Genomic DNA, 16449 nt, shown 5'->3' on the forward strand with positions numbered 1-16449 from the left:
AGTCCAGAAAATGTTGGTGGGCCAAAATCGGTGTCAGAGAGCTCTGAATGTCCCAAAAACATTTGCAGCCTGAAAGGGGTATTAAGCCGCATCCTAGACCACTGAAATTCCCCAAGATATTTTTGGCATGAAAAATGCAACCTATACCCGTGAAGCTCAGAATATGTTAGCAGCCCAAAAAAGGCCTTAAATTGCATTTTAGGCCTGCAAAAATGTTGAAAACTTTGGAGGCCCAAAAAAGTGGTTACAGGCATCCTAGACCCCCTAAAGTCCAGAAAATTATTGTGGCTCAAAAATGGTGTCAGAGAGCCCTAAATTCCCAAAAATATTTGCAGCCTGAAAGGGGCATTAACCCGCATCCTAGACCACTGAAATGCCCAAAAATATTTTTGGCACAAAAAATGCATACTACACCCCTGAAAGTTCTGAAAATGTTAGCAGCCCAAAAAAGGCCTTAAAGTGCATCTTAGGCCTGCAAAAATGTAGAAAACTTTGGAGGTGGAAAAAAGGGGTTTAGAGGCATCCTAGACCCCCTAAAGTCCAGAAAATGTTGGTGGGCCAAAATCTGTGTCAGAGAGCTCTGAATGCCCCAAAAACATTTGCAGAGTGAAACGGCATTAACCCGCATCCTAGACCACTGAAAATACCAAAAATATTTTTGGCATGAAAAATGCATCCAACACCCCTGAAAGCTCAGAATATGTTAGCAGCCCAAAAAAGGCCTTAAAATGAATTTTAGGCCTGCAAAAATGTTGAAAACTTTGAAGGACCAAAAAAGGGGTTTACAGGCATCCTAGACCCCCTAAGGTCCAGAAAATGTTGGTGGCCCAAAAATGGTGTCAGAAAGTCCTGAATGTCCCAAAAACATTTGCAGCCTGAAAGAGGCAATAACCCGCATTCTAGACCACTGAAATTCCCAAAAATATTTTTGGCACGAAAAATGTATTCTACACCCCTGAAAGCTCAGAATATTTTAGCAGCCCAAAAAAGGCCTTAAAATGCATTTTAGGCCTGCAAAAATGTTGAAAACTTTGGAGGCCCAAAAAAGAGTTTACAGGCATCCTAGACCCCCTAAAGTCCAGAAAATGGTTGTGGCCCAAAAATGGTGTCAGAGAGCTCTGAATGTCCCAAAAACATTTGCAGCCTGAAAGGGGCATTAAGCCGCATTCTAGACCACTGAAATTCCCCAAGATATTTTTGGCATGAAAAATGCAACCTATACCCCTGAAGCTCAGAATATGTTAGCAGCCCAAAAAAGGCCTTAAAATGCATTTTAGGCCTGCAAAAATGTTGAAAACTTTGGAGGCCCAAAAAAGGGGTTACAGGCATCCTAGACCCTCTAAAGTCCAGAAAATGATTGTGGCTCAAAAATGGTGTCAGAGAGCTCTAAATTCCCAAAAACATTTGCAGCCTGAAAGGGGCATTAACCCACATTCTAGACCACTGAAATTTCCAAAAATATGTTTTGCACGAAAAATGCATCCTAAACCCCTGAAGCTCAGAATATGTTAGCAGCCCAAAAAAGGCCTTAACATGCATTTTATTCCTGCAAAAATATTGAAAACTTTGAAGGACCAAAAAAGGGGTTTACAGGCATCCTAGACCCCCTAAAGTCCAGAAAATGTTGGTGGCCCAAAAATGGTGTCAGAGAGCTCTGAATGCCCCAAAAACATTTGCAGAGTGAAACGGCATTAACCCGCATCCTAGACCACTGAAATTCCTAAAAATATTTTTGGCACGAAAAATGCATCCTACACCCCTGAAAGCTCAGAATATGTTAGCAGCCCAAAAAAGGCCTTCAAATGCATTTTAGGCCTGCAAAAATGTTGAAAACTTTGAAGGACCAAAAAAGGGGTTTACAGGCATCCTAGACCCACTAAAGTCCAGAAAATGGTGGTGGCCCAAAAATGGTGTCGGAGAGCCCTGAATGTTCCAAAAACATTTGCAGAGTGAAACGGGCATTAACCGGCATCCTAGACTGCTGAAATTCCCAAAAATATTTTTGGCACAAAAAATGCATACTACACCCCTCAAAGTTCTGAAAATGTTAGCAGCCCAGAAAAGGCCTTAAAGTGCATCTTAGGCCTGCAAAAATGTAGAAAACTTTGGAGGTGGAAAAAAGGGGTTTAGAGGCATCCTAGACCCCCTAAAGTCCAGAAAATGTTCGTGGGCCAAAATCTGTGTCAGAGAGCTCTGAATGTCCCAAAAACATTTGCAGCCTGAAAGTAGCACTAACCCACATCCCAGACCACTGAAATTCCCAAAAATATTTTTGGCACAAAAAATGCATCCTACAACCCTGAAAGCTCAGAATATGTTAGCAGCCCAAAAAAGGCCTTAAAATGCATTTTACGCCTGCAAAAATTTTGAAAACTTTGGAGGCCCAAAAATGGGGTTTACAGGCATCCTAGACCCCCTAAAGTCCAGAAAATGTTTGTGGCCCAAAAACAGTGTCAGAGAGCTCTGAATGTCCCAAACAGATTTGCAGCCTGAAAGGGGCATTAAGTCGCATCCTAGAACACTGAAATTCCCCAAAATATTTTTGCCACAAAAAATGCATCCTACAACCCTGAAAGATCAGAAAATGTTGGCAGCTCAAAAAAAGGACTTAAAATGCTTCTTAGGCCTGCACAAATGTTGAAAACTTTGGAGGCCGAAAAAAGGGGTTTACAGGCATCCTAGACCCCCGAAAGTCCAGAAAATGTTGGTGGGCCAAAATCGGTGTCAGAGAGCTCTGAATGTCCCAAAAACATTTGCAGCCTGAAAGTGGCACTAACCCACATCCCAGACCACTGAAATTCCCAAAAATATTTTTGGCACAAAAAATGCATCCTACAATCCTGAAAGATCAGAAAATGTTGGCATCTCAAAAAAAGGACTTAAAATGCATCTTATGCCTACAAAAATGTTGAAAACTTTGAAGGTCCAAAAAAGGGGTTTACAGGCATCCTAGACCCCCTTAAGTCCAGAAAATGTTGGTGGGCCAAAATCTGTGTCAGAGAGCTCTGAATGCCCCAAAAACATTTGCAGAGTGAAACGGGCATTAACCCGCATCCTAGACCACTGAAATTCCCAAAAATATTTTTGGCATGAAAAATGCATCCTACACCCCTGAAAGCTCAGAATATGTTAGTAGCCCAAAAAAAGGTCTTAAAATGAATTTTAGTCCTGCAAAAATGTTGAAAACTTTGAAGGACCAAAAAAGGGGTTTGCAGGCATCCTAGACCCCCTAAAGTCCAGAAAATGTTTGTGGCCCAAAAACAGTGTCAGAGAGCCCTGAATGTCCCAAACAGATTTGCAGCCTGAAAGGGGCATTAAGTCGCATCCTAGACCACTGAAATTCCCCAAAATATTTTTGCCACAAAAAATGCATCCTACAACCCTGAAAGATCAGAAAATGTTGGCATCTCAAAAAGAAAGACTTAAAATGCATCTTAAGCCTGCAAAAATGTTGAAAACTTTGAAGGACCAAAAAAGGGGTTTACAGGCATCCTAGACCCAGAAAATGGTGGTGGCCCAAAAATGGTGTCAGAGAGCCCTGAATGTTCCAAAAACATTTGCAGTGTGAAACGGGCATTAACCAGCATCATAGACTACTGAAATGCCCAAAAATATTTTTGGCACAAAAAATGCATACTACACCCCTGAAAGTTCTGAAAATGTTAGCAGCCCAAAAATGCCTTAAAATGCATTTTAGGCCTGCAAAAATGTTGAAAACTTTGGAGGGGGAAAAAAGGAGTTTAGAGGCATCCTAGACCCCCTAAAGTCCAGAAAATGTTGGTGGGCCAAAATATATGTCAGAGAGCTCTGAATGTCCCAAAAACATGTGCAGCCTGAAAGGGGCATTAACCCGCATCCTAGACCACTGAAATTTCCAAAAAATATTTTTTGCACGAAAAATGCATCCTACACCCCTGAAGCTCAGAATATGTTAGCAGCCCAAGAAAGGCCTTAACATGCATTTTAGGCCTGCAAAAATGTTGAAAACATTGGAGGCCCAAAAAAGGGGTTTACAGGCATCCTAGACCCCCTAAAGTCCAGAAAATGTTGGTGGGCCAATATCGGTCAGAGAGCTCTGAATGTCCCAAAAACATTTGCAGCCTGAAAGGGGCATTAAGCCGCATCCTAGACCACTGTAATTCCCCAAAATATTTTTGGCACGAAAAATGCATCCTACACCCATGAAGCTCAGAATATGTTAGCAGCCCAAAAAAGGCCTTAAAATGCATTTTAGGCCTGTAAAAATGTTGAAAACTTTGAAGGACCAAAAAAGGGGTTTACAGGCATCCTCGACCCCCTAAAGTCCAGAAAATGTTGGTCGCCCAAAAATGGTGTCAGAGAGCCTTGAATGTCCCAAAAACATTTGCAGCCTGAAAGGGGCATTAACCCGCATCCTAGACCACTGAAATTCCCAAAAATATTTTTGCCACAAAAAATGCATCCTACAACCCTGAAAGATCAGAAAATGTTGGCAGCTCAAAAAAAGGACTTAAAATGCTTCTTAGGCCTGCACAAATGTTGAACACTTTGGAGGCCGAAAAAAGGGGTTTACAGGCATCCTAGACCCCCTAAAGTCCAGAAAATGTTGGTGGGGCAAAATCGGTGTCAGAGAGCTCTGAATGTCCCAAAAACATTTGCAGCCTGAAAGTGGCACTAACCCACATCCCAGACCACTGAAATTCCTAAAAATATTTTTGGCACAAAAAATGCATCCTACAACCCTGAAAGATCAGAAAATGTTGGCATCTCAAAAAAAAAGACTTAAAATGCATCTTAAGCCTACAAAAATGTTGAAAACTTTGAAGGTCCAAAAAAGGGGTTTACAGGCATCCTAGACCCCGAAAGTCCAGAAAATGTTGGTGGGCCAAAATCTGTGTCAGAGAGCTCTGAATGCCCCAAAAACATTTGCAGAGTGAAATGGGCATTAACCCGCATCCTAGACCACTGAAATTCCCAAAAATATTTTTGGCATGAAAAATGCATCCTACACCCCTGAAAGCTCAGAATATGTTAGCAGCCCAAAAAAGGCCTTAACATGCATTTTAGGCCTGCAAAAATGTTGAAAACTTTGGAGGCCCAAAAAAGGGGTTACAGGTATCCTAGACCCCCTAAAGTCCAGAAAATGATTGTGGCTAAAAAATGGTGTCAGAGAGCCCTAAATTCCCAAAAACATTTGCAGCCTGAAAGGGGCATTAACCCGCATCCTAGACCACTGAAATGCCCAAAAATATTTTTGGCACAAAAAATGCATACTACACCCCTGAAAGTTCTGAAAATGTTAGCAGCCAAAAAAAGGCCTTAACATGCATTTTAGGCCTGCAAAAATATTGAAAACTTTGAAGGACCAAAAAAGGTCTTTACAGGCATCCTAGACCCCCTAAAGTCCAGAAAATGTTGGTGGCCCAAAAATGGTGTCAGAGAGCCCTGAATGTCCCAAAAATATTTGCAGCCTGAAAGGGGCATTAACCCGCATCCTAGACCACTGAAATTCCCAAAAATATTTTTGGCACGAAAAATGCATCCTACACCCCTGAAAGCTCAGAATATGTTAGCAGCCCAAAAAAGGCCTTCAAATGCATTTTAGGCCTGCAAAAATGTTGAAAACTTTGGAGGCCCAAAAAAGGGGTTTACAGGCATCCTAGACCCCCTAAAGTCCAGAAAATGTTGGTGGGCCAAAATCGGTCAGAGAGCTCTGAATGTCCCAAAAACATTTGCAGCCTGAAAGGGGCATTAAGCCGCATCCTAGACCACTGAAATTCCCCAAAATATTTTTGGCATGAAAAATGCAACCTATACCCCGGAAGCTCAGAATATGTTAGCAGCCCAATTAAGGCCTTAAAATGCATTTTAGGCCTGCAAAAATGTTGAAAACTTTGAAGGACCAAAAAAGGGGTTTACAGGCACCCTCAACCCACTAAAGTCCAGAAAATGGTGGTGGCCCAAAAATGGTGTCAGAGAGCCCTGAATGTCCCAAAAACATTTGCAGAGTGAAACGGGCATTAACCGGCATCCTAGACTACTGAAAGTCCCAAAAATATTTTTGGCACAAAAAATGCATACTACACCCCTGAAAGTTCTGAAAATGTTAGCAGCCCAAAAAAGGCCTTAAAGTGCATCTTAGGCCTGCAAAAATGTAGAAAACTTTGGAGGTGGAAAAAAGGGGTTTAGAGGCATCCTAGACCCCCTAAAGTCCAGAAAATGTTGGTGGGCCAAAATCTGTGTCAGAGAGCTCTGAATGCCCCAAAAACATTTGCAGAGTGAAACGGCATTAACCCGCATCCTAGACCACTGAAAATACCAAAAATATTTTTGGCATGAAAAATGCATCCAACACCCCTGAAAGCTCAGAATATGTTAGCAGCCCAAAAAAGGCCTTAAAATGAATTTTAGGCCTGCAAAAATGTTGAAAACTTTGAAGGACCAAAAAAGGGGTTTACAGGCATCCTAGACCCCCTAAGGTCCAGAAAATGTTGGTGGCCCAAAAATGGTGTCAGAAAGTCCTGAATGTCCCAAAAACATTTGCAGCCTGAAAGAGGCAATAACCCGCATTCTAGACCACTGAAATTCCCAAAAATATTTTTGGCACGAAAAATGTATTCTACACCCCTGAAAGCTCAGAATATTTTAGCAGCCCAAAAAAGGCCTTAAAATGCATTTTAGGCCTGCAAAAATGTTGAAAACTTTGGAGGACCAAAAAAGGGGTTTGCAGGCATCCTAGACCCCCTAAAGTCCAGAAAATGTTGGTGGGCCAAAATCTGTGTCAGAGAGCTCTGAATGCCCCAAAAACATTTGCAGAGTGAAACGGGCATTAACCCGCATCCTAGACCACTGAAATCCCCAAAAATATTTTTGGCATGAAAAATGCATCCTACACCCCTGAAAGCTCAGAATATGTTAGTAGCCCAAAAAAAGGTCTTAAAATGAATTTTAGGCCTGCAAAAATGTTGAAAACTTTGAAGGACCAAAAAAGGGGTTTGCAGGCATCCTAGACCCCCTAAAGTCCAGAAAATGTTTGTGGCCCAAAAACAGTGTCAGAGAGCCCTGAATGTCCCAAACAGATTTGCAGCCTGAAAGGGGCATTAAGTCGCATCCTAGACCACTGAAATTCCCCAAAATATTTTTGCCACAAAAAATGCATCCTACAACCCTGAAAGATCAGAAAATGTTTGCAGTTCAAAAAAAGGACTTAAAATGCTTCTTAGGCTTGCAAAAATGTTGAAAACATTGGAGGTAGAAAAAAGGGGTTTACAGGCATCCTAGACCCCCGAAAGTCCAGAAAATGTTGGTGGGCCAAAATCGGTGTCAGAGAGGTCTGAATGTCCCAAAAACATTTGCAGCCTGAAAGTGGCACTAACCCACATCCCAGACCACTGAAATTCCCAAAAATATTTTTGGCACAAAAAATGCATCCTACAACCCTGAAAGATCAGAAAATGTTGGCATCTCAAAAAAAGGATTTAAAATGCATCTTAAGCCTACAAAAATGTTGAAAACTTTGAAGGTCCAAAAAAGGGGTTTACAGGCTTCCTAGACCCCTTAAGTCCAGAAAATGTTGGTGGGCCAAAATCTGTGTCAGAGAGCTCTGAATGCTCCAAAAACATTTGCAGAGTGAAACGTGCATTAACCCGCATCCTAGACCACTGAAATTCCCAAAAATATTTTTGGCATGAAAAATGCATCCTACACCCCTGAAAGCTCAGAATATGTTAGCAGCCCAAAAAAGGCCTTAAATGAATTTTAGGCCTGCAAAAATGTTGAAAACTTTGAAGGACCAAAAAAGGGGTTTACAGGCATCCTAGACTCACTAAAGTCCAGAAAATGGTGGTGGCCCAAAAATGGAGTCAGAGAGCCCTGAATGTTCCAAAAACATTTGCAGAGTGAAACGGGCATTAACCGGCATCCTAGACTACTGAAATTCCCAAAAATATTTTTGGCACAAAAAATGCATACTACACCCCTGAAAGTTCTGAAAATGTTAGCAGCCCAAAAAAGGCCTTAAAGTGCATCTTAGGCCTGCAAAAATGTAGAAAACTTTGGAGGTGGAAAAAAGGGGTTTAGAGGCATCCTAGACCCCCTAAAGTCCAGAAAATGCTGGTGGGCCAAAATCTGTGTCAGAGAGCTCTGAATGTCCCAAAACATTTGCAGCCTGAAAGGGGCATTAACCTGCATCCTAGACCACTGAAACTCCAAAAAATATTTTTGGCACGAAAAATGTAACCTATACCCCTGAAGCTCAGAATATGTTAGCAGCCCAAAAAAGGCCTTAAAATGCATTTTACGCCTGCAAAAATGTTGAAAACTTTGGAGGCCCAAAAATGGGGTTTACAGGCATCCTAGACCCCCTGAAGTCCAGAAAATGTTGGTGGGCCAAAATCGGTGTCAGAGAGCTCTGAATGTCCCAAAAACATTTGCAGCCTGAAAGGGGTATTAAGCCGCATCCTAGACCACTGAAATTCCCCAAGATATTTTTGGCATGAAAAATGCAACCTATACCCGTGAAGCTCAGAATATGTTAGCAGCCCAAAAAAGGCCTTAAATTGCATTTTAGGCCTGCAAAAATGTTGAAAACTTTGGAGGCCCAAAAAAGTGGTTACAGGCATCCTAGACCCCCTAAAGTCCAGAAAATTATTGTGGCTCAAAAATGGTGTCAGAGAGCCCTAAATTCCCAAAAATATTTGCAGCCTGAAAGGGGCATTAACCCGCATCCTAGACCACTGAAATGCCCAAAAATATTTTTGGCACAAAAAATGCATACTACACCCCTGAAAGTTCTGAAAATGTTAGCAGCCCAAAAAAGGCCTTAAAGTGCATCTTAGGCCTGCAAAAATGTAGAAAACTTTGGAGGTGGAAAAAAGGGGTTTAGAGGCATCCTAGACCCCCTAAAGTCCAGAAAATGTTGGTGGGCCAAAATCTGTGTCAGAGAGCTCTGAATGCCCCAAAAACATTTGCAGAGTGAAACGGCATTAACCCGCATCCTAGACCACTGAAAATACCAAAAATATTTTTGGCATGAAAAATGCATCCAACACCCCTGAAAGCTCAGAATATGTTAGCAGCCCAAAAAAGGCCTTAAAATGAATTTTAGGCCTGCAAAAATGTTGAAAACTTTGAAGGACCAAAAAAGGGGTTTACAGGCATCCTAGACCCCCTAAGGTCCAGAAAATGTTGGTGGCCCAAAAATGGTGTCAGAAAGTCCTGAATGTCCCAAAAACATTTGCAGCCTGAAAGAGGCAATAACCCGCATTCTAGACCACTGAAATTCCCAAAAATATTTTTGGCACGAAAAATGTATTCTACACCCCTGAAAGCTCAGAATATTTTAGCAGCCCAAAAAAGGCCTTAAAATGCATTTTAGGCCTGCAAAAATGTTGAAAACTTTGGAGGCCCAAAAAAGAGTTTACAGGCATCCTAGACCCCCTAAAGTCCAGAAAATGGTTGTGGCCCAAAAATGGTGTCAGAGAGCTCTGAATGTCCCAAAAACATTTGCAGCCTGAAAGGGGCATTAAGCCGCATTCTAGACCACTGAAATTCCCCAAGATATTTTTGGCATGAAAAATGCAACCTATACCCCTGAAGCTCAGAATATGTTAGCAGCCCAAAAAAGGCCTTAAAATGCATTTTAGGCCTGCAAAAATGTTGAAAACTTTGGAGGCCCAAAAAAGGGGTTACAGGCATCCTAGACCCTCTAAAGTCCAGAAAATGATTGTGGCTCAAAAATGGTGTCAGAGAGCTCTAAATTCCCAAAAACATTTGCAGCCTGAAAGGGGCATTAACCCACATTCTAGACCACTGAAATTTCCAAAAATATGTTTTGCACGAAAAATGCATCCTAAACCCCTGAAGCTCAGAATATGTTAGCAGCCCAAAAAAGGCCTTAACATGCATTTTATTCCTGCAAAAATATTGAAAACTTTGAAGGACCAAAAAAGGGGTTTACAGGCATCCTAGACCCCCTAAAGTCCAGAAAATGTTGGTGGCCCAAAAATGGTGTCAGAGAGCTCTGAATGCCCCAAAAACATTTGCAGAGTGAAACGGCATTAACCCGCATCCTAGACCACTGAAATTCCTAAAAATATTTTTGGCACGAAAAATGCATCCTACACCCCTGAAAGCTCAGAATATGTTAGCAGCCCAAAAAAGGCCTTCAAATGCATTTTAGGCCTGCAAAAATGTTGAAAACTTTGAAGGACCAAAAAAGGGGTTTACAGGCATCCTAGACCCACTAAAGTCCAGAAAATGGTGGTGGCCCAAAAATGGTGTCGGAGAGCCCTGAATGTTCCAAAAACATTTGCAGAGTGAAACGGGCATTAACCGGCATCCTAGACTGCTGAAATTCCCAAAAATATTTTTGGCACAAAAAATGCATACTACACCCCTCAAAGTTCTGAAAATGTTAGCAGCCCAGAAAAGGCCTTAAAGTGCATCTTAGGCCTGCAAAAATGTAGAAAACTTTGGAGGTGGAAAAAAGGGGTTTAGAGGCATCCTAGACCCCCTAAAGTCCAGAAAATGTTCGTGGGCCAAAATCTGTGTCAGAGAGCTCTGAATGTCCCAAAAACATTTGCAGCCTGAAAGTAGCACTAACCCACATCCCAGACCACTGAAATTCCCAAAAATATTTTTGGCACAAAAAATGCATCCTACAACCCTGAAAGCTCAGAATATGTTAGCAGCCCAAAAAAGGCCTTAAAATGCATTTTACGCCTGCAAAAATTTTGAAAACTTTGGAGGCCCAAAAATGGGGTTTACAGGCATCCTAGACCCCCTAAAGTCCAGAAAATGTTTGTGGCCCAAAAACAGTGTCAGAGAGCTCTGAATGTCCCAAACAGATTTGCAGCCTGAAAGGGGCATTAAGTCGCATCCTAGAACACTGAAATTCCCCAAAATATTTTTGCCACAAAAAATGCATCCTACAACCCTGAAAGATCAGAAAATGTTGGCAGCTCAAAAAAAGGACTTAAAATGCTTCTTAGGCCTGCACAAATGTTGAAAACTTTGGAGGCCGAAAAAAGGGGTTTACAGGCATCCTAGACCCCCGAAAGTCCAGAAAATGTTGGTGGGCCAAAATCGGTGTCAGAGAGCTCTGAATGTCCCAAAAACATTTGCAGCCTGAAAGTGGCACTAACCCACATCCCAGACCACTGAAATTCCCAAAAATATTTTTGGCACAAAAAATGCATCCTACAATCCTGAAAGATCAGAAAATGTTGGCATCTCAAAAAAAGGACTTAAAATGCATCTTATGCCTACAAAAATGTTGAAAACTTTGAAGGTCCAAAAAAGGGGTTTACAGGCATCCTAGACCCCCTTAAGTCCAGAAAATGTTGGTGGGCCAAAATCTGTGTCAGAGAGCTCTGAATGCCCCAAAAACATTTGCAGAGTGAAACGGGCATTAACCCGCATCCTAGACCACTGAAATTCCCAAAAATATTTTTGGCATGAAAAATGCATCCTACACCCCTGAAAGCTCAGAATATGTTAGTAGCCCAAAAAAAGGTCTTAAAATGAATTTTAGTCCTGCAAAAATGTTGAAAACTTTGAAGGACCAAAAAAGGGGTTTGCAGGCATCCTAGACCCCCTAAAGTCCAGAAAATGTTTGTGGCCCAAAAACAGTGTCAGAGAGCCCTGAATGTCCCAAACAGATTTGCAGCCTGAAAGGGGCATTAAGTCGCATCCTAGACCACTGAAATTCCCCAAAATATTTTTGCCACAAAAAATGCATCCTACAACCCTGAAAGATCAGAAAATGTTGGCATCTCAAAAAGAAAGACTTAAAATGCATCTTAAGCCTGCAAAAATGTTGAAAACTTTGAAGGACCAAAAAAGGGGTTTACAGGCATCCTAGACCCAGAAAATGGTGGTGGCCCAAAAATGGTGTCAGAGAGCCCTGAATGTTCCAAAAACATTTGCAGTGTGAAACGGGCATTAACCAGCATCATAGACTACTGAAATGCCCAAAAATATTTTTGGCACAAAAAATGCATACTACACCCCTGAAAGTTCTGAAAATGTTAGCAGCCCAAAAATGCCTTAAAATGCATTTTAGGCCTGCAAAAATGTTGAAAACTTTGGAGGGGGAAAAAAGGAGTTTAGAGGCATCCTAGACCCCCTAAAGTCCAGAAAATGTTGGTGGGCCAAAATATATGTCAGAGAGCTCTGAATGTCCCAAAAACATGTGCAGCCTGAAAGGGGCATTAACCCGCATCCTAGACCACTGAAATTTCCAAAAAATATTTTTTGCACGAAAAATGCATCCTACACCCCTGAAGCTCAGAATATGTTAGCAGCCCAAGAAAGGCCTTAACATGCATTTTAGGCCTGCAAAAATGTTGAAAACATTGGAGGCCCAAAAAAGGGGTTTACAGGCATCCTAGACCCCCTAAAGTCCAGAAAATGTTGGTGGGCCAATATCGGTCAGAGAGCTCTGAATGTCCCAAAAACATTTGCAGCCTGAAAGGGGCATTAAGCCGCATCCTAGACCACTGAAATTCCCCAAAATATTTTTGGCACGAAAAATGCATCCTACACCCATGAAGCTCAGAATATGTTAGCAGCCCAAAAAAGGCCTTAAAATGCATTTTAGGCCTGTAAAAATGTTGAAAACTTTGAAGGACCAAAAAAGGGGTTTACAGGCATCCTCGACCCCCTAAAGTCCAGAAAATGTTGGTCGCCCAAAAATGGTGTCAGAGAGCCTTGAATGTCCCAAAAACATTTGCAGCCTGAAAGGGGCATTAACCCGCATCCTAGACCACTGAAATTCCCAAAAATATTTTTGCCACAAAAAATGCATCCTACAACCCTGAAAGATCAGAAAATGTTGGCAGCTCAAAAAAAGGACTTAAAATGCTTCTTAGGCCTGCACAAATGTTGAACACTTTGGAGGCCGAAAAAAGGGGTTTACAGGCATCCTAGACCCCCTAAAGTCCAGAAAATGTTGGTGGGGCAAAATCGGTGTCAGAGAGCTCTGAATGTCCCAAAAACATTTGCAGCCTGAAAGTGGCACTAACCCACATCCCAGACCACTGAAATTCCTAAAAATATTTTTGGCACAAAAAATGCATCCTACAACCCTGAAAGATCAGAAAATGTTGGCATCTCAAAAAAAAAGACTTAAAATGCATCTTAAGCCTACAAAAATGTTGAAAACTTTGAAGGTCCAAAAAAGGGGTTTACAGGCATCCTAGACCCCGAAAGTCCAGAAAATGTTGGTGGGCCAAAATCTGTGTCAGAGAGCTCTGAATGCCCCAAAAACATTTGCAGAGTGAAATGGGCATTAACCCGCATCCTAGACCACTGAAATTCCCAAAAATATTTTTGGCATGAAAAATGCATCCTACACCCCTGAAAGCTCAGAATATGTTAGCAGCCCAAAAAAGGCCTTAACATGCATTTTAGGCCTGCAAAAATGTTGAAAACTTTGGAGGCCCAAAAAAGGGGTTACAGGTATCCTAGACCCCCTAAAGTCCAGAAAATGATTGTGGCTAAAAAATGGTGTCAGAGAGCCCTAAATTCCCAAAAACATTTGCAGCCTGAAAGGGGCATTAACCCGCATCCTAGACCACTGAAATGCCCAAAAATATTTTTGGCACAAAAAATGCATACTACACCCCTGAAAGTTCTGAAAATGTTAGCAGCCAAAAAAAGGCCTTAACATGCATTTTAGGCCTGCAAAAATATTGAAAACTTTGAAGGACCAAAAAAGGTCTTTACAGGCATCCTAGACCCCCTAAAGTCCAGAAAATGTTGGTGGCCCAAAAATGGTGTCAGAGAGCCCTGAATGTCCCAAAAATATTTGCAGCCTGAAAGGGGCATTAACCCGCATCCTAGACCACTGAAATTCCCAAAAATATTTTTGGCACGAAAAATGCATCCTACACCCCTGAAAGCTCAGAATATGTTAGCAGCCCAAAAAAGGCCTTCAAATGCATTTTAGGCCTGCAAAAATGTTGAAAACTTTGGAGGCCCAAAAAAGGGGTTTACAGGCATCCTAGACCCCCTAAAGTCCAGAAAATGTTGGTGGGCCAAAATCGGTCAGAGAGCTCTGAATGTCCCAAAAACATTTGCAGCCTGAAAGGGGCATTAAGCCGCATCCTAGACCACTGAAATTCCCCAAAATATTTTTGGCATGAAAAATGCAACCTATACCCCGGAAGCTCAGAATATGTTAGCAGCCCAATTAAGGCCTTAAAATGCATTTTAGGCCTGCAAAAATGTTGAAAACTTTGAAGGACCAAAAAAGGGGTTTACAGGCACCCTCAACCCACTAAAGTCCAGAAAATGGTGGTGGCCCAAAAATGGTGTCAGAGAGCCCTGAATGTCCCAAAAACATTTGCAGAGTGAAACGGGCATTAACCGGCATCCTAGACTACTGAAAGTCCCAAAAATATTTTTGGCACAAAAAATGCATACTACACCCCTGAAAGTTCTGAAAATGTTAGCAGCCCAAAAAAGGCCTTAAAGTGCATCTTAGGCCTGCAAAAATGTAGAAAACTTTGGAGGTGGAAAAAAGGGGTTTAGAGGCATCCTAGACCCCCTAAAGTCCAGAAAATGTTGGTGGGCCAAAATCTGTGTCAGAGAGCTCTGAATGCCCCAAAAACATTTGCAGAGTGAAACGGCATTAACCCGCATCCTAGACCACTGAAAATACCAAAAATATTTTTGGCATGAAAAATGCATCCAACACCCCTGAAAGCTCAGAATATGTTAGCAGCCCAAAAAAGGCCTTAAAATGAATTTTAGGCCTGCAAAAATGTTGAAAACTTTGAAGGACCAAAAAAGGGGTTTACAGGCATCCTAGACCCCCTAAGGTCCAGAAAATGTTGGTGGCCCAAAAATGGTGTCAGAAAGTCCTGAATGTCCCAAAAACATTTGCAGCCTGAAAGAGGCAATAACCCGCATTCTAGACCACTGAAATTCCCAAAAATATTTTTGGCACGAAAAATGTATTCTACACCCCTGAAAGCTCAGAATATTTTAGCAGCCCAAAAAAGGCCTTAAAATGCATTTTAGGCCTGCAAAAATGTTGAAAACTTTGGAGGCCCAAAAAAGAGTTTACAGGCATCCTAGACCCCCTAAAGTCCAGAAAATGGTTGTGGCCCAAAAATGGTGTCAGAGAGCTCTGAATGTCCCAAAAACATTTGCAGCCTGAAAGGGGCATTAAGCCGCATTCTAGACCACTGAAATTCCCCAAGATATTTTTGGCATGAAAAATGCAACCTATACCCCTGAAGCTCAGAATATGTTAGCAGCCCAAAAAAGGCCTTAAAATGCATTTTAGGCCTGCAAAAATGTTGAAAACTTTGGAGGCCCAAAAAAGGGGTTACAGGCATCCTAGACCCTCTAAAGTCCAGAAAATGATTGTGGCTCAAAAATGGTGTCAGAGAGCTCTAAATTCCCAAAAACATTTGCAGCCTGAAAGGGGCATTAACCCACATTCTAGACCACTGAAATTTCCAAAAATATGTTTTGCACGAAAAATGCATCCTAAACCCCTGAAGCTCAGAATATGTTAGCAGCCCAAAAAAGGCCTTAACATGCATTTTATTCCTGCAAAAATATTGAAAACTTTGAAGGACCAAAAAAGGGGTTTACAGGCATCCTAGACCCCCTAAAGTCCAGAAAATGTTGGTGGCCCAAAAATGGTGTCAGAGAGCCCTGAATGTCCCAAAAATATTTGCAGCCTGAAAGGGGCATTAACCCGCATCCTAGACCACTGAAATTCCTAAAAATATTTTTGGCACGAAAAATGCATCCTACACCCCTGAAAGCTCAGAATATGTTAGCAGCCCAAAAAAGGCCTTCAAATGCATTTTAGGCCTGCAAAAATGTTGAAAACTTTGAAGGACCAAAAAAGGGGTTACAGGCATCCTAGACCCACTAAAGTCCAGAAAATGGTGGTGGCCCAAAAATGGTGTCGGAGAGCCCTGAATGTTCCAAAAACATTTGCAGAGTGAAACGGGCATTAACCGGCATCCTAGACTGCTGAAATTCCCAAAAATATTTTTGGCACAAAAAATGCATACTACACCCCTCAAAGTTCTGAAAATGTTAGCAGCCCAGAAAAGGCCTTAAAGTGCATCTTAGGCCTGCAAAAATGTAGAAAACTTTGGAGGTGGAAAAAAGGGGTTTAGAGGCATCCTAGACCCCCTAAAGTCCAGAAAATGTTCGTGGGCCAAAATCTGTGTCAGAGAGCTCTGAATGTCCCAAAAACATTTGCAGCCTGAAAGTGGCACTAACCCACATCCCAGACCACTGAAATTCCCAAAAATATTTTTGGCACAAAAAATGCATCCTACAACCCTGAAAGATCAGAAAATGTTGGCATCTCAAAAAAAGGCCTTAAAATGCATTTTAGGCTTGCAAAATTGTTGAAAACTTTGGAGGTAGAAAAAAGGGGTTCACAGGCATCCTAGACCCCCGAAAGTCCAGAAAATATTGGTGGGCCAAAATCGG

This window comes from Ambystoma mexicanum, chromosome 7p (genome assembly GCF_040938575.1).
Source record: "Ambystoma mexicanum isolate Mex_15411 chromosome 7p, UKY_AmexF1_1, whole genome shotgun sequence".
In the NCBI taxonomy this organism is placed as follows: domain Eukaryota; kingdom Metazoa; phylum Chordata; class Amphibia; order Caudata; family Ambystomatidae; genus Ambystoma; species Ambystoma mexicanum.